The 26,553-nt window shown below is 48.6% G+C and overlaps 2 long non-coding RNA genes and 1 other non-coding gene across 4 annotated transcripts; 2 read left to right on the top strand and 1 right to left on the bottom strand.

Annotated features, from left to right (window-relative positions):
- Positions 1-4,240: 4,240 nt before the first annotated feature.
- On the bottom strand, positions 4,241-11,944 carry LOC145516503 (uncharacterized). Its single transcript, XR_014061430.1, has 4 exons — positions 11,684-11,944; positions 9,326-11,061; positions 7,759-8,226; positions 4,241-6,878 (listed from the first exon to the last, which is right to left on the bottom strand). It is a non-coding gene; the product is annotated as an uncharacterized LOC145516503 (long non-coding RNA).
- A 96-nt stretch (positions 11,945-12,040) lies between these two features.
- Positions 12,041-19,537, top strand: LOC145516644 (uncharacterized). Of its 2 annotated transcripts, none has more exons than XR_014061579.1 (3): positions 12,041-12,273; positions 14,701-14,842; positions 19,205-19,537. It is a non-coding gene; the product is annotated as an uncharacterized LOC145516644 (long non-coding RNA). The 2 variants fall into 2 exon arrangements; XR_014061578.1 differs by having other exon boundaries at positions 12,177-12,273; positions 14,701-14,733.
- Positions 19,538-19,679: 142 nt separating this feature from the next.
- TRNAC-GCA (transfer RNA cysteine (anticodon GCA)) lies at positions 19,680-19,751 on the top strand. Its single transcript has one exon. It is a non-coding gene; the product is annotated as a tRNA-Cys (tRNA).
- Positions 19,752-26,553: the final 6,802 nt, after the last annotated feature.

Below are 26,553 nucleotides of genomic sequence, written 5' to 3'. Positions count from 1 at the left end.
TATTAGGCAAATTATTTTTGTTGAATTAAGAACCTCTCAGTAAGGAACTTGGAAGTCGCCAGTCCAACCTGTCAACAGGAGAAATGCTGGGCAGACTGAACAATGAGAGGTTCTTCTTGAGTCTGTAAGGGGGAGAATGACCCGGAGGAAATGCTGCCATCAAGGCTGGAGAGACAGAGAGGGGACACAGAGAGGCAGGACTTACCTGGAGAAGACGCACAAGCAGACCTTCCTGGAGACCGTGTCAAGGTAGGAAAACCTGGACTGCAAGTGAAGAGCTGCTGGGGGCTCCATACAGACAACTCGTGGAGCTAAAACGTCCAAGAACTGAAGACATTCTGCAGAAGACTCACCACTCTAGAAGCCAGTAACATTTGTGATTCATGGGAAGAGGTCACAATATCAGCATTAATAGGCAGTTGGAAGAAGTTGATTCTAATCCCCACGCATGATTTTGTAGGTGTCAAGACTTCAGAGGAGGAAGTAAGCACAGATGGTGGAAATAGTGAGGGAACTAGAATTTTAAGTGGAGCCTGCAGATGTGACTCAGCTGCTGTGAACTCATCATGAAACTTGAATACATGAGGAGTTGCTTCTTATGAATAAACAGAGAAGGTGACTCCTTGAGATGGAATCTGCTGGTGAAGAGGTAAAAATTGTTGACAGAATAACGAAGAATTTGGATGTTATTTAAACCAGCAGCAGGGCTTGGGAGGACTGACTTCAGTTTTGCAAGATCTGCTGTGGGCGGGATGCTGTCAAAGGACAGTACAGGCCACAGAGAGGTGGTCAGTAAAAGGAAGAGTCAGTCAGTGGGACAAATGGATTATGTTATTTTAAGAGGCAGCCACCCCAGTCTTTAGCAGCCAGCAGCCATCAAAACTGAAGCAAGACGCTTCACCAGCAAAAAGACGACAACTTGCTGAAGGCGAAGAAGATGGTTAATATTTTTGGTGAGGAAGTATTTTAAATTAAGGTATATACCTTGCTTTTTAGACATAATGCTATGGTACACTTAGTAGACTACAGTATATTGTAAACATAACTTATATGCCGTGGGAAACCAAAACATCCATGTGACTTGCTTTATTATGATGTTTGCTTTACTGCAGTGGTCTGAAACCAAACCCAAAATATCTCTGAGATATCCCTGTAAATAGAAGGAGAGAAATATACCATGCTGAGGCTAATCAAAAGAAAGTAGGAGTGGCTACATTGACTTAAGGCAAAAGAAACCTCAAAGCAAAAGCTTTATCAGAGATAAAGAAGGGCATTGCATAATGAGAAAGAGGTTTATTCTTCAAGAAAATATAAAAATCCTTAACATATATGTGTCTAAAACAGAGCATAAAACTACCTGAGACAAAAGCTGACAGCACCACAAGGAGAAAGAGATCAATCCGCTTCCAAACCTGGAGACTTCAGCATCCTTCTATCACAAGTGGGCCGATTTAACAGGCAGAAAATCAGTAAGGATACAGTTGAACTCAACAGCGCCATCAATCAACTGGATATAATCAACATCTACAGACTACTTCATCCAATAACATCACATTCTCAAGCTCACATGGAACATTCATCAGCTAGACCACAACGAGCCATAAAACATGTCTTTAAAAATGTAAGAGACCATATTAGAACTGGACTGAAAATAAATGACAGAGAGATAACTGGAAAACCTCCAAACATTAATACATGGATATTAAACAATACACTTCTAATTAACACACGATTGAAGAGAAATCTCAAAAGTAAGAAGTATTTTTAGCTAAATGAAAATGTGCCCGCGAGTGCTTAGTCACCTCATCACGTCTGACTCTTTGCCCCCATGGACTGTGGCCACCGGGCTCCTCTGTCCATGGGATTCTCCAGGCAAGAACACTGGAGTGGGTAGCCATGCCCTCCTCCAGGAGATCTTTCTGACCAGGAATTGAACCCAAGTCTCCTGCGGCTCCTGCATTGCAGGTAGATTATTTACTGCTGAGCCATCAGGGAAGCCCAAAAAGTATTTTTAACTGGATGAAAATGAAAACAGAACTTAATAAAATGTGTGGAATGTGGCGAAAGCAGTGCTTAGAGGAAAATATATAACATTGATTCATATATTAAAATGAAAAAAGAGCCAAAATCAATAATCTAAATTTCCATCCTAAGAAAGAGAAAGGAAAGCAAATTAAACCCAAAGTTAGCAAAAGAAAATAAACAATAAGAATTAGAGTGGAAATCAACAAAACTTAAAATAGAAAACCAATAGATAAAAATCACAAAATGAATCTATATGACAAAAAACAAACAAACAAAGTGGTTCTTTGAAAGATTAATACAAGCAATAAAACTCTACTCAGGATAACCAAGAAAAAAAGAGGACACAAATTGCTAATATCAGAAAGAAATGAGAAAACATAGCTAGAGATCCAATGGATATTAAAAAGATAATAAAGAAATACTATGAACCACTTTGGGTTTGCCTGATAGCTCAGTTGGTAAAGAATCCACCTGCAATGCAGGAGACCTCATTCGGTTTCCTGGGTCAGGAAGATCCACTGGAGAAGGCATAGGCTACCCACTCCAGTATTCTTGGGCTTCCCTTGTGCCTCAGCTGGTAAAGAATCCGCCCACAATGCAGGAGACCTGGGTTCAGTCCCTGGGTTGGGAAGATTCCCTGGAAAAGGGAAAGGCTACCCCACTCCAGTATTCTGGCCTGGAGAATTCCATGGACTGTATCGTCCATGGGGTTGCAAAGAGTCAGACACAACTGAGGGACTTAGAAAAAAGAACCACTTCATGCTCACAAATTTGATAACCCAGATGAAATTAACCAATTTTTTCAAAGACTCAATCTGCCAAAACTCACAAGAAATATAAATAGGCCCATAATCTCTAAAAATGATTAAATAATTAATAACCTTCCAAAATAGAAAGTGCCAGACCCAGATGCATTCATTGATGAATTCTACCAAACGGTCAAGCAAAAAAACTTACCAATTCTCTACCATCTCTGTCAGATGATAGAAGCGGAGGAAATGTTTTCTGACTGATTCTATGAGATCAGCACTTGAGTGACATCAAACCAGAGAAACACAAGAAAACTCCAGGCCAACATCTCCTATGAGCTTAGATGCGAAAAATTCTCAATAAAACCGTACCAATGTAAATCCAACAATGTATAAAAAAAAATTAACACCTCAATCAAGTGCAATTTATCTGTTATGCAAGGCTGCTTCAATGCTCAAAAATCAGTTACTGTAATACCTCACATTCAGTTCAGTTCGTTCACTCAGTCGTGTCCGACTCTTCCCCACAGACTGCAGTACACCAGGCCTCCCTCTTCATCACCAACTCCCAGAACTTGCTCAAACTCATGTCCATCGAGTCGGTGATGCCATCCAACCATCTCATTCTCTGTTGTCCCCTTCTGCTCCTGCCTTCAATCTTTCCCAGCATCAATCCTTCCAATGAATATTCAGGACTGATTTCCTTTAGGATTGATTGGTTTGATCTTGCTGTCCAGGGACTCTCAAGAGTCTTCTCCAACACCACAGTTCAAAAGCATCAGTTCTTCAGTGCTCAGTTTTCTTTATCGTCCAACTCGTACATCCACACATGACTACTGGAAAAACCATGTACTTTTGTTGGCAAAGTAATGTTTCTGCTTTTTAGTATGCTGTCTAGGTTGGTCATAGCTTTTCTTCCAAGGAGTAAGCGTTTTTTAATTTCATGGCTGCAGTCAGCATATGCAGTGATTTTGAAGCCCAAGAAAATCAAGTCTGTCACTGTTTCCATTGTTTCTCCATCTATTTGCCATGAAGTGATGGGACCAGATGCCGCAATCTTTGTTTTTTGAATGTTGAGTTTTAAGTCAACTTTTTCACTCTCCTCTTTCACTTTCATCAAGAGGCTCTTTAGTTCTTTTTCACTTTCTGCCATAAGGGTGTTGTCATCTGCGTATCTGAGGTTATTGATATTTCTCCCGGAAATCTTGATTCCAGCTTGTGCTTCATCCAGCCCAGCGTTTCTCATGATGTACCCTGCATATAAGTTAAATAAGCAGGGTGGCAATATACAGCATTGATTGTACTCCTTTCCCAATTTTGAGCCATTCTGTTGTTCCATGTTATGTTCTAACTGTTGCTTCTTATCCTGCATACAGGTTACTCAGGAGGGAGGTAAGGTGGTCTGGTATTCCCATCTCTTTAAGAATTTTCCACAGTTTGGTATGATCCACACAGTCAAAGGCTTTAGTGTAGTCAATGAAGCAGAAGTAGTTTTTTTTTTTTAATTCTCTTGATTTTTTCTATGATTCAACAGCTGTTGACAGTTTTATCTCTGGTCTCTGCCTTTTCTAAATTTAGTTTGAACATCTGGAAGTTCTTGGTTCACATATTGTCAAAGCCTAGCTTGGAGAATTTTTAGCATTACTTTGCTAGCGTGTGAAATGAGTGTAATTGTGGACGCCACATTAACAGAATAAACAAAAATCACATGATGAGATCAAGAGATGGATGAAAATCATTTGACAAAATCCAACAAGTCAATTCATGGTAAACATTCTCAGTAAGCTAGAGATAGAGGGGGGATTTCCTCAACTTAATAAAAAATATCTACAAGAAGCCCTATGATTAGCACTGTACTTAAGGGTGAGAAATTTGAGGCTTTCCCATCAGTAATATGGCAAGTATGTCCTCTCTCTCCACTCCTTTCAACATCATGGAAGTACCTATGCATGCAATAAGACAAAAAAAGAAAAGGGGAAAAAAGCAGCATACAGGCTAGGAAGAACGAAATAAAACTGACCTTGATCACAGATGACATGATAGTCTACATAGATAATCTGAAATTCTACCAAAGCCTCTTGGAACTAACAGTCCATTACAGCAAGTTTCAGAATTCAAGGTTAATAGGAAAAACTCCATTGTTTTTCATTATGCCAGAAATAAAAAAGTGGAATTTGAAAAATAAAAAAATATATAATAACATTACACAAGCACTCTGTGCAAATGAAACAGCTTGGTATAAACCAAGCAAAGTATATGTTAGATCTACATGAAGAAAATTATTAATTCTGATGAATGAAATCAAAGTACTAAATAAATGCAATACTCCTGCTCGCAGATAGGAAGAGTCAGTACTGTCAAGATATCAGTTTTTCCCGAGTTGATCAACAGATTCATGTAATACCAGTCAAAACCCTAGCAAGTAACTTTTATGGATACCAAAAAAAACCTTATTCTATAGTTTATCTGGAGAGGCAAAAGAAAAAAAAGAATAGCCAACACAATACTAAAGGAGAAGAATAAAGTTGTAGGGCTATACTGCTTGATTTCAAGACTTACTGTAAAGCTATAATAATCAAGATAAAGTGATATTAGAGAAAGAATAGACAATTAGATCGATGGGACATCACAGAGAGGCCCCCCAAAGACCCACATACATACAATCAATGGATTTTTGACAAAAGAACAAAGGCAATAAAACGGAGCAAAGACAGTCTTTTCAACAAATGGCACTGGAAGAGGTCAACATCAACAGACAGAAAACTGAATCTAGACACAGACTATAAACCCTTCTCAAAAATTAACTCAAAGGGGATCACAGACCTAAATGTAAATCCTGAAACTATAAATTCCTTAAGTATAACACAGGAGAAAGCCTAGATGACATTGGGTATGGAGATGAATCCTCAGATTCACCACGGGCACAGCTCATGACAGAGAGAACTAACTGGCTGGACTTGGCTCAATCAAACAATTCTCCTCCACAAAAGATGATGGCAAAGAGGGAGAAGACAAGCCACAGACGGCGAGGAAATGTTTGCCAAGGACAGAGACACACCTGAAACAGGATTGCTCGCCAATATACATAAAGAACTCTTTGGAATTCAATGATAAGAAAACAACTCAATTACAAAAAAAGCGCCAGTGATTTTAACAGACACCTCGTCAAAAAAGATACACAGATGGCAGCTAAGTGTATGAAAAGATGCTCCACCTCATATGTCATCAGGAAATGCAAACTAAAATGAGATACCATTATATACCTATTGGAGAAGCCAAAATCCAGAACACTGACAACGGCAGATTCTAGTGGGACGTGGGGTGACACAAACTCTCATACTGCTGGAAAAGCAAAACGGTGCCTCCGTTTTGAAAGAAAGATGGTGGTTTCTTATGCAATTCGATATAACCTCTCCAGAGTAACCAGCCATTCTTTCAGACTTTCCTCCACCTCTGGTCCAGGATGGCATTTGGGTGTAGGGGGTGGTCAAACGATCTTCTGGGGGCAAGAATGGACAGGAGCCTGGTGCCATGTCAGGTCCCTGTGGTGAAGTGTCTGGTCCAGACTGATGACCACTGAGACACAGACGTGCTGACTGGCTTTGGAGCAAGGTGTTGGCATTCTTCTCCAGAGGCAACCGTACGACCATTTCCTTTTCTGTCCAAGAGGTTGTGGCCCCTAGTGCCACCCCCCACCCACCCGCTCTCCACTGAACCCCACGCCCCTGTGCAGGGCCACCCTGTCCCATGGGAACATCGCAGGCGTCCCAGAGCTCTGCCAGAGACCCGCTGGCCACCGCTTCTTCCTGCTCCAACACTGAGCTGGGCCCGGATGCCCGGAGATGCTCCGAACGTCTCTGCGTCTCTCCCACTCTCTCCTCTCCCTTCTTCCTCCAGGGAAGCTCAGGCCGCTTCTTCTCCGGAGATATGTCTGCTATGTCAGGGCCCTCTGGTCCTGGGCTGAGCTCTGGAAACACACAGGACTCTTCTCTCCGTGGTGGATGGGGGCTCTGAGCTGGGCCCTCCTGGCCCAGCTTTGTCATCCTGGGTAAATGGCTTCAATATGCAAAAAAGTATCACCTTGGTGCTGAGGACAAGCTTGACCTAGTGTAAGAACATGATTGACCACTGTCACCTGCGAGCTGCCCAGGGCTGGTGGAACCTCCAGTTCAGTTCAGCTCAGTCAGTCAGTCGTGTCCAACTCTTTGTGACCCATGGACTGCAGCACGCCAGGCCTCCCTGTCCATCACCAGCTCCCAGAGTTTACCCAAACTCATCTCCATTGAGTTGGTGATACCATCCAACCATCTCATCCTCTGTAGTCCCCTTCTCCTCCCGCCCTCAACCTTTGCCAGCATCAGGGTCTTTTCCAATGAGTCAGTTCTTTGCATCAGGTGGCCAAAGGATTGGAGTTTCAGCTTCAACACCAGTCCTTCCAATGAATAGGAACCCTCCAGGCCGATATCCAGTTCAGGTGACCCACAGCTGCCGCTTTCTCGCACCAGCTACTCACCCTCCCCCCTTCTGTCTGCGCCCTGCACACTTGGTGTCCTGTCCACCGCGTGATTAGACTAAAGCACACAGGCATGCGGACGCTGACATCTGTTAGCGGAATAGTGTTACAAATAAGAACAGCACTGATGGCTATTGTTGCTGAACTGCTTTCTGGGCTCCCGTCCCTCACAAAAAGGTTTTCCAGGTGGCACGTTGGTAAAAATCTGCGTGTCAATGCAGGAGATGCAGGAGACTTGGGTTTGATCCCTGGGTCAGGAAGATCCCCTGGAGAAGGAAATGGCAACCCTCTCCAATATTCTCACCTGGAAAAATCCCATGGACAGAGGAGCTTGGAGGGTTACAGTCCATGGGGTTGCAAAGAATCAGACACAACTGAGTACACATGCACACACATGTGCGTGCGTGCGCACACACACACGCACACATGCACACACACACACCCTGATAGCAGGCTGGTTGTGAGGCTCACCCTGACTGTTCATCTTTTCCTTGGAGAACACTCATAAGGCTCCAAGGAGCTGAGCTCCCTGGAGAAGGTCACATGCGTACTAAGTCACGCAGCCGGAATGCAGCAAAGTGCAGAGCTGGATTGATTGACAGCTTGATGCCTTAACTCTCTGAAATGTATTAGCATCATGTATGCAAAGCTCTAAGGGTGAAATTTCAGCAGAAGCTTCTCTCTGGGTGTGTTCCAGTCACGTCACAGAACAAGTGACATCCAAATGGGGAGTGATCCTTGTGAGGACCAGGACCCCTGCCTCTTGCCTGATTGTGCTTTTCAGCCAGAGCAGAAAGACAGTCCCATGTTGGGTAGGTCTCATCCTCCACGGCTCCACAGACTATTATGGAAGCAGTTTCCAGGTACCAGTTAAAGCAGCATAGGCATTTTAGGACTTTATCTTCTTTGTCAAGGATTCAGAACATGACAAAAATATCTCTTTGGGGGAAGCAAATGAAATATTTACTGTGCTGAAAAATGAAGGATTCAAGCAACATAAGCACATTTTCAGAATTACACAGTAAAAGTGAAAGTTTCTCAGTTGTCCTACCCTTTGCGACCCCATGGGCTGTAGCCTGTCAGGCTCCTCTGTTCATGGGATTCTCCAGGCAAGAATACTGGAGTGGGCACACAGTGTACATTAGATAATTTTGCACACATGCTCATTCATGAGTACAAAATTGTCCAGTGTGGGCTTGCCAAGCATGTAGATCAAGGCGGGAACAGCACCCCCCAGAGGTGCCCGGGGCACAAACTGCATTTGATGCCAAGCTTGTTAACAATTACCACCTGTGAGTGGCAAAATTATGGGTGGTACCCAATTTTTAGAAATATGCTCCTTGATTTTCTTGATCTGTTGGGTTGAGCACAGACTACTTGTATAATCAGAAAAGTACAAATTCAGTTTCTCTTTGAAAAAACATAAGGGAACCAAACACGTGAGATAAAACTATGATTTCTTCTGCAGTTTATGCTGTGCGTGTAAAATTCTAGTTGGATGGCATCACCGACGTGATGGACATGAGTGTGAGTAAGCTCCAGGAGTTGGTGATGGACAGGGAAGCCTGGCGTGCTGCAGTCCATGGGGTCGCAAAGAGTTGGATACAAATGAGCGACTGAACTGACTAAAATTCTAAACTACATTCATACAGGGAAAGCATCATAAAAGTCACAAGAATTATTATGACTTTTTAAAAGCACCTGTACTCACACTTTTAAAAATTACAGCGGGTCTGCATGTTTACACGTGAGTTTCCGGGGAGTGACCAAACTTTGTATTTAACTTTACTTAACATCAAAGATGATGCGGCTCATTCAGAAGAGTGGACCAGCACCAGCTTTTATTTCCCCCTGCGCAGAATGCTGACCCCTGCTAAACTAATAGGCCCTTTCTCTGCTCATCAAGCCTCTCATTAACAATTAATTGGACCAGAAGTTCATAGGCCATTATTGCCATGTCAGTGAGATGCCCACGAGGCTGGGCAGCTGAAACGGAATGACCCGCTCGGGTGATAAATAATTTCCAGCGGAGACTCACCTTACCTCACGGAGGTCACGGTCCTGGCCGCAGCAGGCGACACCGGCTGCCCCTTGGACAAGAGCAGATGAGTCTCTCTTATCAGACAAGCTAATTTAAGCTCCGAAACCTAAAACGTGTGAAACACCATCTCGAGGCAAACAAGAGATGCGGTCGTTGTGTCTAGAGACCGACACGTGCTCCTGAGTGTCTCACGACAAAAAAAAGGAGTCCAGGGTCTGGCTGGACTCTGGCCGTCCCTGGTGGTGAGTGGGTATTTTGGGCTCCCCAAGCCTCCCTGTGTGTGGCACCGCCAAGGACGCAGGACCGTTTGACAGCGGGACAGAAAGGGATTGGGACGCCTTCCTAGTTTAACCCATTTATTCATGTCACTTCTGCAGGAAGGAAGCAAATCTCACTCAGGACTGGAGTCTGAAATGTCCGAGTGCCTCAGACACTGTCATTCCACACCAAGCTCATTACAGAGTGGAATGGGCCATGCTGTCCCTGGCCGCCTGGGAGGTGTCTCAGCTATAAGCTAAGACAGAACCAACAAAATGTCAAATTAACTGAAGCAGGGGAAGATCTGACTCTCAAAAAGTACTGAAAAAGAACATGAAATGCAGGTTATGGTTGGTGCTGGGCACTGTGCCTGTCTTCTTTTTCAGAAGCCTCCCAGAAGGTGGGAAGTAGGTTCTTTCAACTTTATTATATTCTCCAGCAGACCCTGCCAAAGGGTAGACTTTCCACGAAAACCGACTGAAATGGACCAGCGTGGAACTGAGTTCAGGGCGGGCAATAAGTCAACGCAGGCTAGCGGAATTCCTCACAAAACTGTGAGGTAGGTCACTCTGGTATTTCATCTGTGGGCTGCACCCCGCAGAACGGCGTTTTCTGTCTGCAAGGCTACGAGCCGGCTCAGGATGCCCTCGGGAGGTGGCCTCACCTCTCCCCCCGACCACCACCCGGTCCTCCTAGGGTGGGGCCATGTCTGTTCTCACCAAGAACCGATTGGTCTCTTCTTGTCCTTATTCCTCCATCAGCGGAGACCGTGCTCGTGGCCACATGCCAGTCCACTGGCCCCTGGGGAGAGGCTGGGACTTCCACCCCCCAGGGGCCCAGCTACCTGTCTCTCCAGGGTTATACCCAAATGCACGGGGGTTTCCAGCTGAAGCTTGGGGGGAACCGAGGATGAGGCTGGGAGAGGGAGTCTTGGCCACACCCTAGAGATGGCAGAAGGAGCATGCCCCACTTTCTGGAAGGCTGTGAGGGTCACGTCACGCTTCCCCAAACCGTGGAAAGGGAGGGCTGGGCACGCCTACAGGGCCATCCGCTGGTGATGGCCTGACGGCTCCACAGGCCACCTGTCTCCTGGATACTGGGTCAGACGGGACTCTGGGTGTGATTAGCATTTGAATTGGTGGGCTGAGCAAAACAGGTAGTCCCCAGGGTGGGTGGACTCATCCAGTGCTTGGAGGGTCTGAACAGGGATAAGGCAGAGAAAGGGCGGAGTCCTGCTCTCAGCCTGGCTGCTGGGCTGGGATGCCAGAGTTCTCCTGCCCTCGGGCTGGGACTCACACGGTCAGTTCCCCCAGTTCTTAGGCCTTCAGACTAGACTGGAACTGCCCCACCAGCTCTCCTGAGGCCCCAGGTTGCAGATGGAAGATCTGAGGTCGTCTCGGTCTTCATCATCACAGGAGCCAGTTCCCTAGAGTAAGCCTACCTGTCCGTCTATGTTTCTATCCATTATCTACCATCTGCAATACAGGAGACCCAGGTTCACTCCCTGGGTTGGGAAGATCCCCCGGAGAAGGGAAAGGCTACTCACTCCAGTATTCTAGCCTGGAGAATTCCATGGACTGTATATAATCCATGGGGTTGCAAAGAGTCAGACATGACTGAGAGACTTTCACTTCGCTTCCTCTTTATCAAGATTGCACTTTAAAGCTTCTGGTTGAGACCTCACTGTATTTCTGGTGTTAAAATGTGGGCGTCCACATTTCAGTCGTGCCAACAGTCCCTCTCACATTCTGGCATCTGCTTGGTTCTGAGCACAGCTAAGGGCAGTACAGGGAGTGGGGCTGGGGGCCGCTGTCCTGCGAACTCACCTCACTGGGTCTGAACCCCCTTAAGCAAATGTACCTGACACCTCACTTTGGGGAAGCCCCCGTGAGCATCAGCGTTCCACCCACCCAAGCATGTCCACACACTGCCGTCAGCGACAACACCGCCAACATCCGTACCTTTGGCACAAGCCCTGCTAAGCTCTGTGCCTTGGGAAATAAATGGATTTCAGTTTCCTTTGCAAGTAGACAGATCTGTCCGTTAGGGAGAGATTAAAAAACAAGCAGTGGCTCCAAGAGGCTGATGGGGACTGACCTTCGCTTTCCTCTGGCTTCCGCTAATCTCTCTATAAATATTTAAACATATGGATCCAAACTATAGACTCTAAGTTCCAGGTCATCCAGAAGTTTTGTATCTGTCTCAGCCCCGTCAAGGGGTAGAGCCCAAGCCCCCTGGTGGGGGAGGGTGGTTACAAAGCGCTGGAGAGACTTAATCTAGGGTCTGGGCACCAGGGCACAGCATGGGCCGCCTGACCCCCACACCCAGCGAGGGGGGACTCAGGGCAGGGATATGCCCAGGGCCCAGCCCCACTGGGCAGATGGAACCTAGCACCGAGACCTCACAAAGGTGCTGCCTGTAGCTCACAGAGCCTCTGATGATGCTGGTGTTGGCAGAGCAGAGGAGGAGAAAGACCTCGCGTCTCCCCCTCCCACCTCCAGTCTCCCGCCAGCATCTGGGTGCCCCTGTGTCTGCTACAATCACGCCGGGGCCAGCAACCAAAGGGAAGAGGCCTGCAGGGGCAGCTGGGGGCAGGGGTGGGCCACAGACAGCCCCAGGCCCAGCTCAGCTGGACGGTATTTGGCCCAAGTCTGCATCGTGGTGAAGCCCTGCAGAGCCCACCAAAGGTCAGGCTGAATGGGGGGCATCTATCTGATTGGTGTCCTGGGATCCTCCTCTCCATTCAAAGAAAATGCTAGGAGGCTGGGAGCACTGGCTGTGATAACCCCCCTCTGAGCACCACTTTCCTCCAACAGAACTTAACTATGGTCCATCCTGGTGACCTCCAGTCATCAAAAACCATCTAACCACGTTTGAGTAATTCTGAGAGTTCACTTCCTTTCAACAAACGTTCACCACGAGCCAACCATGTGCCGAGATGAGAGTGGGAGGTGTGGGGGGCTGTGGGCTTGGCCTGCGGGTCACTGAGAGCCAGGATGCCTATGACCACAGCAGAGGGAAGCACCAGCTGGGTGCGCCAGCTCCGACACTCGCACGGAGACTTGCGGCCAACTTCAGGCTTGACTCTGGACCCAAGGACATTCTCAAGCCCCCGCCCCACCACCTTCAGCTAACATGGTGGCCGGGGTGAGGACGAGTAGGGTGCTTTGCTGGTCACCTGGGTCCAGGCTGGACTGAGCTGGGGATGAAAGGAAGCAGGGAGAGAAGGAGGGTGAACTGACCAGTGGCCTGGCAGCCCAGAGATGACTGGGCCGCGAGCTGGGCTGGAGCTGGAGGTTCCATGAAGCTTGATGCTGACTCAGGATCACACGGCTCTATAACAAATATAAGGTCCTCGACGTGCAGGAGGGGTGAGCTGATGAATGCGTAAGCCAGACTGAGGGGCAATGGCATCCAACTCCGGCCAGCGATGCTCTGCCCTTGGGATGCTCCACCCCCGCATTTGCTCCATGAAAGCCTTGCTGTTGTTCAGTCGCTCAGTCGTGTCTGACTCTTTGCCATCCCATGGACTGCAGCACACCAGGCCTCCCTGTCCATCACCAACTCCCAGAGCTTGCTCAAACTCATGTCCATCGAGTCGGTGATGACATCCTACTGTCTCATCCTCTGTCGTCCCCTTCTCCTCCCGCCTTCAATCTTTCCCAGCATCAGGGTCTTTTCCAATGACTCAGCTCTTTGCATCAGGTGGCCAAAGTATTGGAGTTTCAGCTTCAGCATCAGTTCTTCCAATGAATACTTACTCAGGACTGATTTCCTTTAGGATGGACTGGTTGGATCTCCTTGCAGTCCAAGGGACCCTCAAGAGTCTTCTCCAACACCACAGTTCAAAAGCATCAGTTCTTCGGCACTCAGATTTCTTTATGGTCGAACTCTCACATCCAAACACGACTACTAGAAAAACCATAACTTTGACTAGACGGACCTATGTCAGCAAAGTAATGTTTCTGCTTTTAATATACTGTCTAGGTTTGTCATAGCTTTTCTTCCAAGGAGCAAGCATCTTTTAATTTCATGGCTGCAGTCACCATATGCAGTGATTCTGGAGCCCAAGAAAATGAAGCCATGAGCGGGCACCAACTAGTCTTCCAGGCTTAGTCGTTGCTCTTGATGTCAAATGAGACGGATGTGCCAAAAACAAATGAGACGGTGCATTCTAGACAATTGCTTGATTGAAATTGTTATATTTTCTCTACGATTTTAAACAAAACTCTCCCTTTTGTCAACCCAGTTGGCCCCAGCTGAGGGACTGACAAAGCCTCCGACCAGCAGCCCAAAGAAAATCAGATGGCGGGCATCTGCTGGAATCACAGAGGAGGTTAGAAGACAGGAGACGGTCCTGCAGGGGATCAGCCCCCGGTGTGCAACGTGCGAGGGGGTCTGTGCTTTCATGTCCTGGTCCTGTGAGGACAGCAGACTGATAAATACATGCATGAACTGTTCAGAGACCAGGGGCTTACCTCTGCCCCCCGGAAGAGAAAGACAAAAAAAAATGCAGATGGAAGACTCTGCAGAACCATCCAGAAGGTAGAGTGTTCTCACAGGAAACAAAGTAAGGCTCAAAGGACAAGACAAATGCAGGAACTGTCACCCCAGCTTGCCAAATGACAGCACTCAGATGAGGAGGAGAGACTTCCCTTAAGAACCTGATACAGAAGCTGGAAGCAGGCCTGTGGTCCCGCATGCATCGCCTGTGTCAGAAACCCGGCGCTGCCCGGGGGAGCTGAGAGGGCAGGGCTTATGGAGGTGGGAGGTGGGGATGGGGAACAGAGGGGGGCGGTGCACAGGGCGGGCCTGGGGTTCCGAGGGGAGGTCCTCCCAGGAGGCAGACGCCTGGGCCCCTGGCGCACGCCGGCCCAGCCCTGCAGCCCTCCAGGTGAGCGGGGCCCCTTCACAGGCAGGCACACGCCCCCGCACCCGTCTCCTCTGGGGGCTTCACTGTGCATTAAATACTCCCGGGTCTGCCTCCAACCATGAGACCTCCTCTGAGGCCTGTGACCTGCGACCCCCTCCTCCAGATGTCCCGGGATATCCACACGGGCTCAGGCCGAGCTTCCTTCTCCCTCTCTGACCCGCTTCCGATCTGTTCTTTTCAGGAAGAACCTCCCACTCTTAGCTCAAGGAGAAACGTGAGTTCTTCCCCTTCACCATCCTCGGTGTCCGTCGCTGAGCCGTATCCGACACGTCGCAACCGTGGACGGCAGCCTGCCAGGCTCCTCTGTCCATGGGACCCTCCAGGCAAGCACGCTGGAGTGGGCTGCCCTTTTCTTCACCCCCAAGGCACCGCCAGGATCTGGTACACCTTCATCCCCAGCTTCCACTCCTCCTGCCCTCCCTGCTCAGCACCCCAGCCGTGCTTTAGGCTCGTCGTCCCAGCCAGAAAGACTCCAGCCCCTTGCACTGCCCAGACCTCCGCCACCCACCACGCCCTCCTCCAGCCTCCAGGGAGCCTTTCCCAAAGCAACCAGCCAAACACACCCTGAGGGGCCCTCAGCCCACAAGTCAGGCCCCAGCTCTTCAGCAGGGCACACTGTTCCACACCAGCCCCTGAGCCAAAACCTGAAGGGAACACCATCCTGCAGGACCACTGATCATACACAAAGTTGGAAAAAGGAAAACGCCACTGGAAAAGTGCTCACTGCAGCTCTGTTTATAACAGCCGAGACATGGGAGCCACCTAAGCCTCCATCGACAGACAAATGAATGAGGAAGATGTGCACATATATACCGTGGAATATTACCCAGCCATAAAAAAGAATGAAATAATGCCATTAGCAGCAATGTAGCTGGACCTAGAGAAAATTACGCTTAGAAAAATAATCAAGAGAAAGACAAATACTGTATGATGTCACTCATAGGTGGAATCTAAAAAATAATAGAAACAAATGTTTACGTTTCTGCAAAACAGAAACAGACTAACAGACATAGAAAACAAACTAGTGATTATCAGAGGGCAGAAGAAATGGGGGGAAAACAATTTAGGGATATGGGATTATAAGATTCAAACCACTATGTATAAAATAGGTAAGCAACAGGGTAGATAAACAAAAAGGACGTATGGTACAGCACAGGAAATTGTAATCGTTATCTTACAATAACTTTTAATGGAGAAGGAAATGGCAACCCACTTCAGTATTCCTGCCTGGAGAATCCCATGCACAGAAGAGCCTGGCAGGCCATGGTCCATAGGGTCGCAGAGAGTCGGACACGACTGAAGCGACTAAGCAGGCACACGCATAATGCAGTATACTCTAGAAATACTGAATCACTATGCTGCACAGCTGAAGCTGAGAGAATATCGTAAATCAACTATACTTCAATAAGAAATGGAAAACGGTCCTAGCTAGTGAATCGAATCCAGTAATCTATAAAAAAGGTAATGTATTATGACTAAGTGGGATACATCCCAGGAAGGCAAAATTGGTTCAGTGCTGAAAATTAACGTATTTAACCATATTTATCTAAAGTAATCATACAATTGTATCAACAGATACAGGAAAAAAAGGTGACAAAATTTGAACCGCATTCATGACAAAAATGCTCAGCAAAGTAGGGACAGAAATACGGGGGTGGGGGAAACACGCACAGATAGGTAACACTATTTTAACACTTCTTTCTAAAGAAGAAAAATGCCTTCAATTACGGGTGCCTCGGCCACGTGTGGAGAAAATGAGAAGCCATCTACAAAATGAGCCTCTAAACCAGTGGGGCCCCTGTCTTCCAGATGCTTCCCTAGACACCAGGAACAAAGCACAGCGGTGCCGGGCGGCTGTCCCTCCAACCTCGTCTTCTGCCGCTTACGACCCCAGTCCCTGAGCTGCGTGACACCCATGTCCCTTCTCACCTGGAGGCCTTTCGCCTGCTGTTCCTCCTGCCGAGGACCCCTCACCACTCCCCGGGGCTTTCTCTTCAACATTCAAGGCTAAGCTAAGAGGCGCCTCCCCAGGGAGGCCGCTGGGGTCACCCTAGTCAACGCTGATTCCACAGGCTCCCACCCTACCTCTCTCTTTTCCAATTCCCTGCTTTTCTTTTTAAACTTCTATCACCCTGAAGAGGATTTAAGTCTCCAGTTATGTAATCAACAAGCCCAGGGGATGTAAAATATGGCATAAGCAATATGGTCAATAATATCATTAATAACTTTGTGGGGGACAGATGGTCACTAGACTTACAGAGGGATCATTTCATAATACATGCAGATGTCAATTCACCATGAAATTAACACTACACTGAATGAACATCACTGTATGTCAATGAAAATAAATAAATACATACATTTTTTCACCCTGATTATCACAATCTGAAATTATTCAAATGACTGGTTTACATATGGATATTCCCCTAAAGAGTATGAGCCCAGGGTGGGAGGGGACAGGGACAGGGACTTGACCCACGTTTGTGTCCTGTCTTGTCTCCAGGATGTATGACCATCCTTGGCACGGTGGCTTTCCGTAAGTAGTTGTTGAATGAATAATAAATGTCTGCAGATGTTACGACCTCCAAAGTCACTAAACTTGGCTTTTCCAAAGACATTTAAGGAAAAATGAAAAATAAAAAACTTCATATTGGGAGAAAATATTTATAAAACATATACCGTATTTTTAAAAGCTCTTGCTCCCTGGAAAAGAAAGAACTCGTACAACTCAATATTAAGAGAATCCAATAAACACAAAGTCAGAAAATACAAGAAATTATAAACAAAAGAGTTAAAATGGTTAGTAATCTAAAAAAAAAAAAAAAGCCCAACCTCACTAGTCTTCAGAGAAATGAAAACTAAAATCTTTTTGAAGGTCAAAAACTAAAAAGTCTGTCAACACCAAATGTTGGTGACCACGTGGCGGGATAGAAACTTCCATCCATGGCTGGTGGGGACGCATCAGGGGGCAGGCACTTTGGAAACCAGACTGAGAGATTCTTACAAAGTTACGCTCAGCGTGTGAGCCAGGAACCCCAGTCCTGAGAAGGGACTAAGGGAAATCAAACGTGACCACACGGGGCCCTGGACACGGAGGCTGGACATGGCAGCAGCTCTCTTCTCGGTACCCACAGACTGGAAGAGTCCACACGTCCCTCCTCTGGCCAATGGGCAGACAGTGAGACACACAACGGGCTGTAGCCTGGCACCCAAGGAGGAAACCAGCAACGATGCTGCCACGGGGTGAATCTCAGAGGCAACACGCGGGGTGTGTGAAGGAATCCAGGCACGAGAGGATGGCGGGCTGCATGTACAATTCTAGAAGGAGCAAACCTGGACTGATAGACACAGGTCAGGGGTGCCCAGGGCAGTGGAGTGACCTGGGGACTGGAGGAAATGCTGCCGTCTTCCCAGTGGTGGTGGTCACAGGGTCACGTACATGTGTCCAAATCCACCACGTGGTGCCCCCAGGGTGGGTGAATTTCATTGTACAAACACCAGACCTCGACAAACAGGACTGATTGAAGCCACCCTTGCGGTCATCTGGAGAAGGAATTAGCGAGATGCTACCAGGATGGAGATCCGGGAGACTGTTGTGTGATTCCAGGAGAGCCACACTGGAGGCAACCAGTGGGTGGAATATATGGTGGTGACATGAACCTCACAGTCTTTTGTCCCTTTAAGAAATGATGCTTGGGACTTTCCTGGTGGTTCAGTGGGGCCGCGGTTTGATCCCATGTCAGGGAACTGGAGTTCGCGTGCCGCAGCTAAAAGATCCTGCATGTGGCAACGAAGATCCTCAACAAAGACCCAGTGCAGCCAAATAAATTGCAGCCAAAAAAAGAAAGAAATGATGCTTCAGGGGAAAATGCATCGAATAACCAGAGTATCTGATAATAACAAAGGTCCTACGTCGAAAATATATGCTGAGTGTTGAATTGAAATTCCCCAAAATGACCCCAATGTCACTTTTTTGTCTCCTCTGAGAGAAGTGAAGCCAGTTTCTTGGTGCACATCCCACCGGCAGGTCTCTGCCAGTGCAGAGCCGGGCAGGACCCCTGAGCTGGCCTGGCCACCGCTTCCCTGCCCTTTCCAGGGGAAGCCGCCCCCGGAGCCCAGCTGCATGTGGGCTGAAGAAGCAGCCCGTTGACCTTGAGAGAAAGGCCCGACCCCTCCCCAGGCCTGGTCTGTGCAGTCAGCTGTTCCTCAAATCCTGGCTACACCTTCCCCAAGACATTTCAGGAGAAAGTGAGGCCAGTGATGTCCAGATTGTTCAAAATTACTTTCCCCCACATGAGGTAACCCTTCAAGGGTAGAATGCACATTTCTGTTTGCAAGCTTTCTGGCTGTGAGTTCCAAGAGATGAGTTAATCCAACTCTTCAACTAACCTTCCAAAGAATGGACGGCAAGCAGCAGAGAACCCGGGCAGGTGCAGAGAGTCCTCACGCCCTCCCGGCATCCAAATTCCATCTACTTTATCTCCAAGACTGTAGACGCTTTGCAATAGATTTTTATGCACACGGCTCAATGACTTTTATCTCTCTTTGCAACACTAAGCATTTATTTTGCTCCCATATGATGACTTATTCCAAATAGTCGGTAGATTTCAGGGGAAAAGATATTTTATGAGTTAATAATTCTCACCAAATTATTTGGCTCATAACTGATTTGCATATTTTTACAGGCTACTGAGCCATTGAATCAGAGGGAGAGACTTGAAGCACGCACGCACTTCTGCAAAGTTTGAAATGAGCCTAACAGTTTACCAAGACTGAAGGCTTCACCACTGCAAATACTTCAGTATCGCCTTTCCTTGGGAACTTCATCTGGCTGAAGATGCAGTGAACTATAAAATGCACACATCAATTACCACCAAAATAATTTGGAAAGAGAAATGTTATCCAACGTATTTATAGCAGCTTGGAGATATTCTCAGTTGCACTCTACACTATTCAGTCTTCTTAAATCAGAATAGCACCGTGCAAAAAAGAATTTAGCAATAAAACATCAAAGAAAATGTAATGAGAGTTTGGTGATGCAAAAAATTGTCTCTTTTTCTTATTTAGGTCCTTTACCTGTAGGAATAACTTAGAATCTCTGTCACATTCTGCTACTAATGGGATAATAAAATTAAACGTGTCTCACTTCACTTGAGGGCTTCCCTTGTAGCTCAGTTGGTAAAGAATCTGCCTGCAGAGCAGAAGACCCAGGTTCGATTCCTGGGTTGGGAAGATCCCCTGGAGAAGGAAATGGCAACCCACTCCAGTATTCTTGCCTGGAGAATGCCATGGACAAAGGAGCCTGGAGGGCTACAGTCCATGGGGTCTCAAGAGTCGGACATGACTTAGTTACTCAACCACTTCACTTTGCCGCTTTCCCTGCTGCTGTGGGCCGAGTTGTACCCCTGTTCCTACCTCCAGTACCTTAGAAAGTGATGGAATTTGGAGATGGGGGCCTTTGGGGCAGTGATTTATTTAGAACTGGCTCATGGAGGGTGGGCCCTGATCCGGTGTGACTGGTGTCCTTACGAGAGGAGATCAGGACACAGACACACACAGGGGGACGACCACGTGAGGACCACGTACACACCAACGTGGTGACAGAGGGTGACTGCAGCCCCGCCATCTGGGCCTGGAAGCAGGACCTGGTCACCCCCTCCTGTGAACGCTGGCGGCCCCAGCTGCCGCCTCCCAGGGAGCTGGCTTTCCTCGAGCGGCTCTGGCTTTGTTGGGAATCCCCGGTCTGGGACTCCAGTCTCCTCTGTTTCTCTGCCCTGTATGGGCTCCGCGGGCCTGCGGGCGCAGCTTGGAGCCACCCTGGGGGGCATGTTTGCTTCACGCTCCAAGCCCCCCATATCTTGTCAACATCCCTTAGATGCTTTTAAGACGTGAGAAGTGGAAATACACATCTAGAATTCCGGAAGGGTCTCCACTAGCTTTACAGTCAGGTCACCTCTGGGCCGACCTCTGCTAGCAGGGAAGGTCCGGACCACCGCCGCCCCCCGAGGCTGGATCACTGTAAGCCTGCTCCCAGGCCACAGCCCCTGGCTGGGGGGCACACCTGCCCCAGACTTGGCCGATGCTCTGGACAACTGTGCTTCTCTGCCGACGCACTTCATATACGCGGCCATTGTCATTGGTGTGAGCTGCTCCTGCCCGCCTCCTCCGGCCCCAGGTCACCAGGCTCACTGATCTCCTGTGGCTTGGAGACCAGCCCGGCAGGTGGGTGAGTGGAGGCTCACATGCAAATAAAGCCTAAAAAAGAATGTGGATTCTGAGGTCCCCCTTGAATTCACTTCTTGAAGACCTGCCTGCTTCACCAGGAGGGAAGTGCACTCCAGGCATTGAATTCTGAGCCATCTCCCTGGTGCCTAAAGTCCAGCCGGCCTGAGCTGGGCCCCGTGAGCTGCCAGCTTACTCCTGGGCTCAGGAACCCACAGACTAGCGGAGTAGAGAAGGAAACGGAAGTCCGGTAGAGAGCGCTGGGAAGCATCCAGTCATATGTGTGTATGAGTACAATATAGATACACATGTGCATGCATGGCTATATATGACTTAATATCACACACACACACACACACACACACACACACACAGACACACACAGACACACACACCCCAAACCCAGGAAACGACGGGGCCGGAAGAAAACTCCCAACAGGCAGCTGCGAAGAAAAGGCCTCCAGGAGCCCAAACTCTGGAGGGTGCCGCTCCGGAATGCCTGGAGGCGGCAGCGCATTGCTGGAGGACCACGGGGGCAGCAAGGGGCCGCAGAGCGGGGGTGGGGGGTGGGGGTGGGGCGGGGGGGGGTCGACGTCGTGGGGTTCGCGGGCACACTCACTGTCCACCCAGCAAGCCCCAGCCCGTCTCCCAGCCCCCAAGGCCCCTCGCCATCCCTGCCTCTCTCAGCCTCGCCCCGTGACCGGCCCTGCCCCTCCCTCCAGATTCCCCGCGCTGGGTAAGAGAACGTGCATCAAACACAGGGAGGGCCTCGGAGCGGCCGCGCGGCCGGGCTGGGGCCATCCACCGCCCCCCGAGGCCGAGGGAGGGCCTCTGAGCATCCACGGGAGGTGGGCCTTCTGGCCGCGGCGCGTGCGCGTCCTTCTAGCGCCCGCCTCCCTCCGGCAGGGCTCCCAGCGCCCTTTTCCTGCTGCTGCTTCTCGCGAGTCCCCGAAGCTCCCGGGCGGCCAAGGGCGTCCCCAGCCTCCTGGAGTATCTGGGCGCCGAGGGCGTTCACAGGGCAGTGAGGTAGCCTAAACCAGCGGCTGCAGTGCAGCGGAGAGGCTCCTGTCCCAGGGTCGGGGTCAGGGTCAGCTGGGCGTCACGGCGGAGCTCCTGTGTCCTCCCACGGAACCCACACAGCCTCCTGCTCCCGCCCGGGTCTGTGCCTGGTCTTAGGGTCTAGTCGCACCCGAGGGACTCACGGCGCCGCTGTTTATTTTCTGTCACTCAGGACGGATCTTAGGGTCCCTGAGAGCTACGATTCTGTGTCGCCGCAGCTGCCACGGGGCTTGACGGTGGTCCACCAAAGAAAATGTAAATCAGTGAACAAGGGGAACACAAACATATGTAAACCAAAGTTGGTATACCCTTAGCAAAAGCGCGATGTGTTGAGTCGCTCAGTTATGTCTGACTCTTTGTGACCCCATGGACTATAGCCTGCCAGGCTCCTCTGTCCATGGGATGCTCCAGGCAAGAATACTGGAGTCGGTTGCCATTTCCCCCTCCAAGGGATCTTCCCGACCCTGGGATCGAACCCAAGTCTGTTACATCTGCTGCATTGGCAGGTGGGTTCTTTACCGCTAGCACCACCTGGGACACCCCTATTATAAAGAGAAGCAAATACATATAGAATATAAATGAGGAAAATGTAAAGGATCGTTTTAATAATTTTTAATGAAAAAGATTTCCTTAGCGAAATATTAAACCCAAGAAGTAAGAAATTGACATATCTGGTTTTTAAGATAAAAAAAGAAAAAAAAGCAAAGACTTCTAAATAGGAGACGCATCATAAATAAAATCAAATATTCGGAAGGAAACAATACCTGTAACAGACAAAACAAATGGTAATCACGGTGCCTAAGGAGTTAGAGCAAGTCAGTCATACAAGGCGAATGATCCAGGCAGCAGGGATGTGAACAAAGACATTCACAGGGGTGGAAATGAAGTTAACTCATCCACCTAACACGAGGCGCTCAGCTTCACCAGGTATCAGGGAAAAGTAAATTGATTATGTCTATATTCTTCCATAACCTTCAGGTTGGCATTTTTTAACAGTGTATAATGGCAAGTGTTGGCAAGATTGCAGAGAAATGAGCTTTTTTGCACACTTTCAGTGAAAAAACAGAAAGGGTGAAGCCATTTCAGAATGCACTTTAATAGCATCGGCTTTCAGAAGCTCTGTCTTTCTCCCCAGCAGCGGCATCATGAGGAATCTGGTAAGGGTGGGATACAGACAGACAGAACAGCATCGGCTTTCAGAAGCTCTGTCTTTCTCCCCAGCAGCGGCATCATGAGGAATCTGGTATGGGTGGGATACAGACAGACAGGACATGACAGAGCCCCCAGCAGCGTCCTGAGGTGCCGGGGGAGGGGCGCAGGGACAGAGTTATGCTCCTAAGAGGAAATGCATCGGGCACGGTGTCATCTGTGGCATCAGAGACACCAACTGCCTTTGATCACACACCCGTCCCAGAGCAGACAGGCGTGTGAATAACGGGGCAGGGTCTTCAATCCCGTGACTGGTTGGGGGCGGGAAGAAGAGATACTGGAAGCAGCGGAGCAGGCAGAGCCTGGCCGGAGCTGCTCGGGCTGCAGCCCCTTCTCCCATCTCCCTGGAGATGAGCTCTGTGTTCACCCCAGTAATGAGGCGGTGGTGGCAACTTTACCTCTAAATTCTCAAATGCTCCCACGTCTCCAGTCTCCTGAGCCACCCGATGGTCTCCTTGCCCTCTCTGATGCCCTGCCTGCCCCCTCCAGAAGCCCCCCTGAAGGCTTGTCCTGCCTGTCTGCAGTTGGATGAATACCCGGTGTTCACCCTGAGCTGCAGGCCTCTGATCATCAGGCTTCTAGCAGCACCCAGCCCTGTCTGGGCTCACTCTCTCTCTCTCTGCAGGAACACTAGCCATCCTGCAGTTGCCCGGTCACTTGCTCTCCTTATGACCTCAGGGCCTTTGCACCAGCTGTCCCCTCTGCCTGGAACCCTGTGTCCTTTCCATCATGTTAAGTCTCCTTCCAGGAAGACTTCCCAAGAACAGACTAGGTCTAGCAATCATGTTTAATGCTTTCTAAACACTCCTCTTTCTCTTTATGGAAAGTTGAAAGTGAAAGTAGCTCAGTCGTGTCTGACTCTTTGCGACCCTATGGACTATACAGTCCATGGAATTCTCCAGGGCAGAATACTGGAGTGGGTAGACTTTCCTTTCTCTAGGGGATCTTCCCAACCCAGGGGTCGAACCCAGGTCTCCTGGATTGCAGGCGGATTCTTTACCAGCTAAGCCACAAGGGAAGCCCAAGAATACTGGAGTGGGGAGCCTAAAGCTATCATACTTGTGATTCAATAACTGTTTTCTATCGGTCCTAAGATACCCCTGTCTCGGCTGAGTGTCAGCGCTGCAGGCTCTCTGCTGTCCCCAGCAACTTCCTGGACACTCACCAATGGCATGCTGAGGGAATGAACGAATGAGCCCGCTCTGGAGTTTAGAGGTGCCCACAAGTCGTCTGATGGCCGTATCTCAGGGTGGTCCCATTCTGGACCCCAGGACCCCCGTGATAGCAGGGCTGAGCTGTAGACACCCCAGGCACCTCCATCAGTGTTCCTCTGAGCTCCAAAGGCCAGGCTCACCACCGAAGTGTAATTCATCCATGTGAGAGGCATGAGCTAGCATCCGTCTCCCAGAGGTTCACCAGAGAAGGGAACAACGAAGCCCCAAACCTGGGAGCCTCTGCACCTGCATCTTAGCCCGGCAGGTGGGCCCTTCTGCGCCCTCTCTTCTTAGCACCACAAGGGGAGGGGAGAAACTCCTCATACATTTTCCACCAGGAATTTGGGGCTGTTTCCCAAAATACTATGCGTCCCAAATTGGTCCAATTTTCTTGCTCTACTAACTCAATTCTGAAAAAAGAAAAGTGAAGGTTAGTCACTTACTTGTGTCCGAATCTGAGACCCCATGGACTGTAGCCCACCAGCTCCTCTGTCCATGGGATTGTCCAGGCAAGAATACTGGACTGGGTTGCTATTCCCTTCTCCAGGGCACCTTCCCACCCCAGGGACCAACTCAGTCCTACTCGCCAGAAAATCAGGGAGGTTCGTAACAAATGAATCTCTCCCCTCCACACCCCTCCAGAAAGAACCCTCTGGTTGTGGACACACGCTTACAAACAGCCCCAAGTCCAGACACGTGACCAGACAGAAGAGCTTGCATCTCTATTGGGAGTAACTATCTCAGGCGTTACGTGGCTGCGCCAATTACAGAGGATGAAGAGTTCGACAACATAAACTAAAGTGGAACAAATTGAGTTCAGGCTGCCCTCATGCTCAGGAACTTTATGTAGCAATTATAATAATCCCACTTAGCATCTTCAAAGACCTTTTAAAACAGAGCAAATTGACCTCCACCTAGTGATGCAAGGCTGTGGATGCTAAGTTATCACCCGTGATCTGCACCCCGAGAAAGTAAGGGAAAGGCACTGTGTTAAGCCCAAGACCAGAGATGCACGCGCGCACACACACACACACATATTCTGGACGGAGCTGGGACCTCAGTCATCATGCGACCCCGCCTGGTCCCTGGACAGCCTGTCTCATCCGTGACCCACTCGTTTGATCTGAGCTGTGCCCTGGGGCTTGGGCTCTCCCGGACACGCCAGGCCACGGGCACGTCTCTCTTCTGAGTGCTTCTCAGGACCCTGCATCGGTGCGTCTTCTCAAATCAGAGACAACAGCCGTCCTCTGAACCCGCCAACAGCAGCCCTCCACTCGGGGTGCTCGCTCACCTGCAAACACCGGGGCTTCGGACCAGCCTTCTGTCTCAGTTCTGTGCTCCCAGCTGGGTCCCGGGTGGGAGGTCTTGGAGGACCGGCTGTGGGGCTGCTGGAAATGAGGTCTCACATTCAGTAGATGGCACTCTTACCTCTGAATCGGCGCATGGCATGTCTGCACACTCACACCTGGGAAGTAAAGGTAGCTTGTTGTATTTTGAATCACAGCAGCAGGTGTGTGACGTAGACATCATTGTCTCTCTGCAAACTCCCTGAGGGAGTCACCTTGCTCCATCTTTAGACCAACCTCTGGAAATTATGCAAAAACCCTGGAACTGGTTCTGGCTATAGACCAGATTTTCCAGCATCAGACTTCCAGAACATTCTTTCCAGTCACCTGGTCGTAAGCCCCAGTTTCTCTCTCTTTAGAACAATCTCTTTACGCCAACCCGTCTTCAGGATAGGTGCTCCTCTAGCTTGAGAACGTACTGATGCAATGGTTCAATTATATATTCTCCAGTAAACGCTATCTGCCCCACGTAACACTAATCGCTCTGTCTGGTTACTTGATGAAAAAATAATTGTGATAAAATAATGAGCATAGTAAGATACAAGCTACATAGCCCATGTATTCAATGGCTTTAAAATCGTTGTTTTTTAGAAAAACGTTTGCTTTTCTGATTTTCTTCTTCCACTAAAACTGAGAGAAGACAAATGAAAACTTTAAGAATCTCTTGCCATGCAACCAAGAAAAAATAAAAATCACTTCAATTCCATTAGAAATAAATACTCACTATGAACACTTTGGTGATTTTTTTATTCTTGCATGGTTTCAGCGAGGATTCCAGTGGATGGAAATGAGAGAAATCTAATTTGACTTGGCTTAAAGCCAAAGAAGAATTTATAAAAGGATGTTTGTGTGTCCTTCAGAATTCAGAGTAAGACAAAAGCTTGGGCTGACGGGCAATGGGGACCTGCCCCCACCTCGGCCCCTGCTGAGTCTGTCGACCTCACTATCTTCTGCTGTAGGTCCTCTTTCTTGATTTCCAGGACA

Source organism: Giraffa tippelskirchi, chromosome 8, assembly GCF_054371585.1.
Source record: "Giraffa tippelskirchi isolate mGirTip1 chromosome 8, T2T-mGirTip1v1.2.pri, whole genome shotgun sequence".
In the NCBI taxonomy this organism is placed as follows: Eukaryota; Metazoa; Chordata; class Mammalia; order Artiodactyla; family Giraffidae; genus Giraffa; species Giraffa tippelskirchi.
This window is presented reverse-complemented; position numbering and strand designations above follow the sequence as displayed.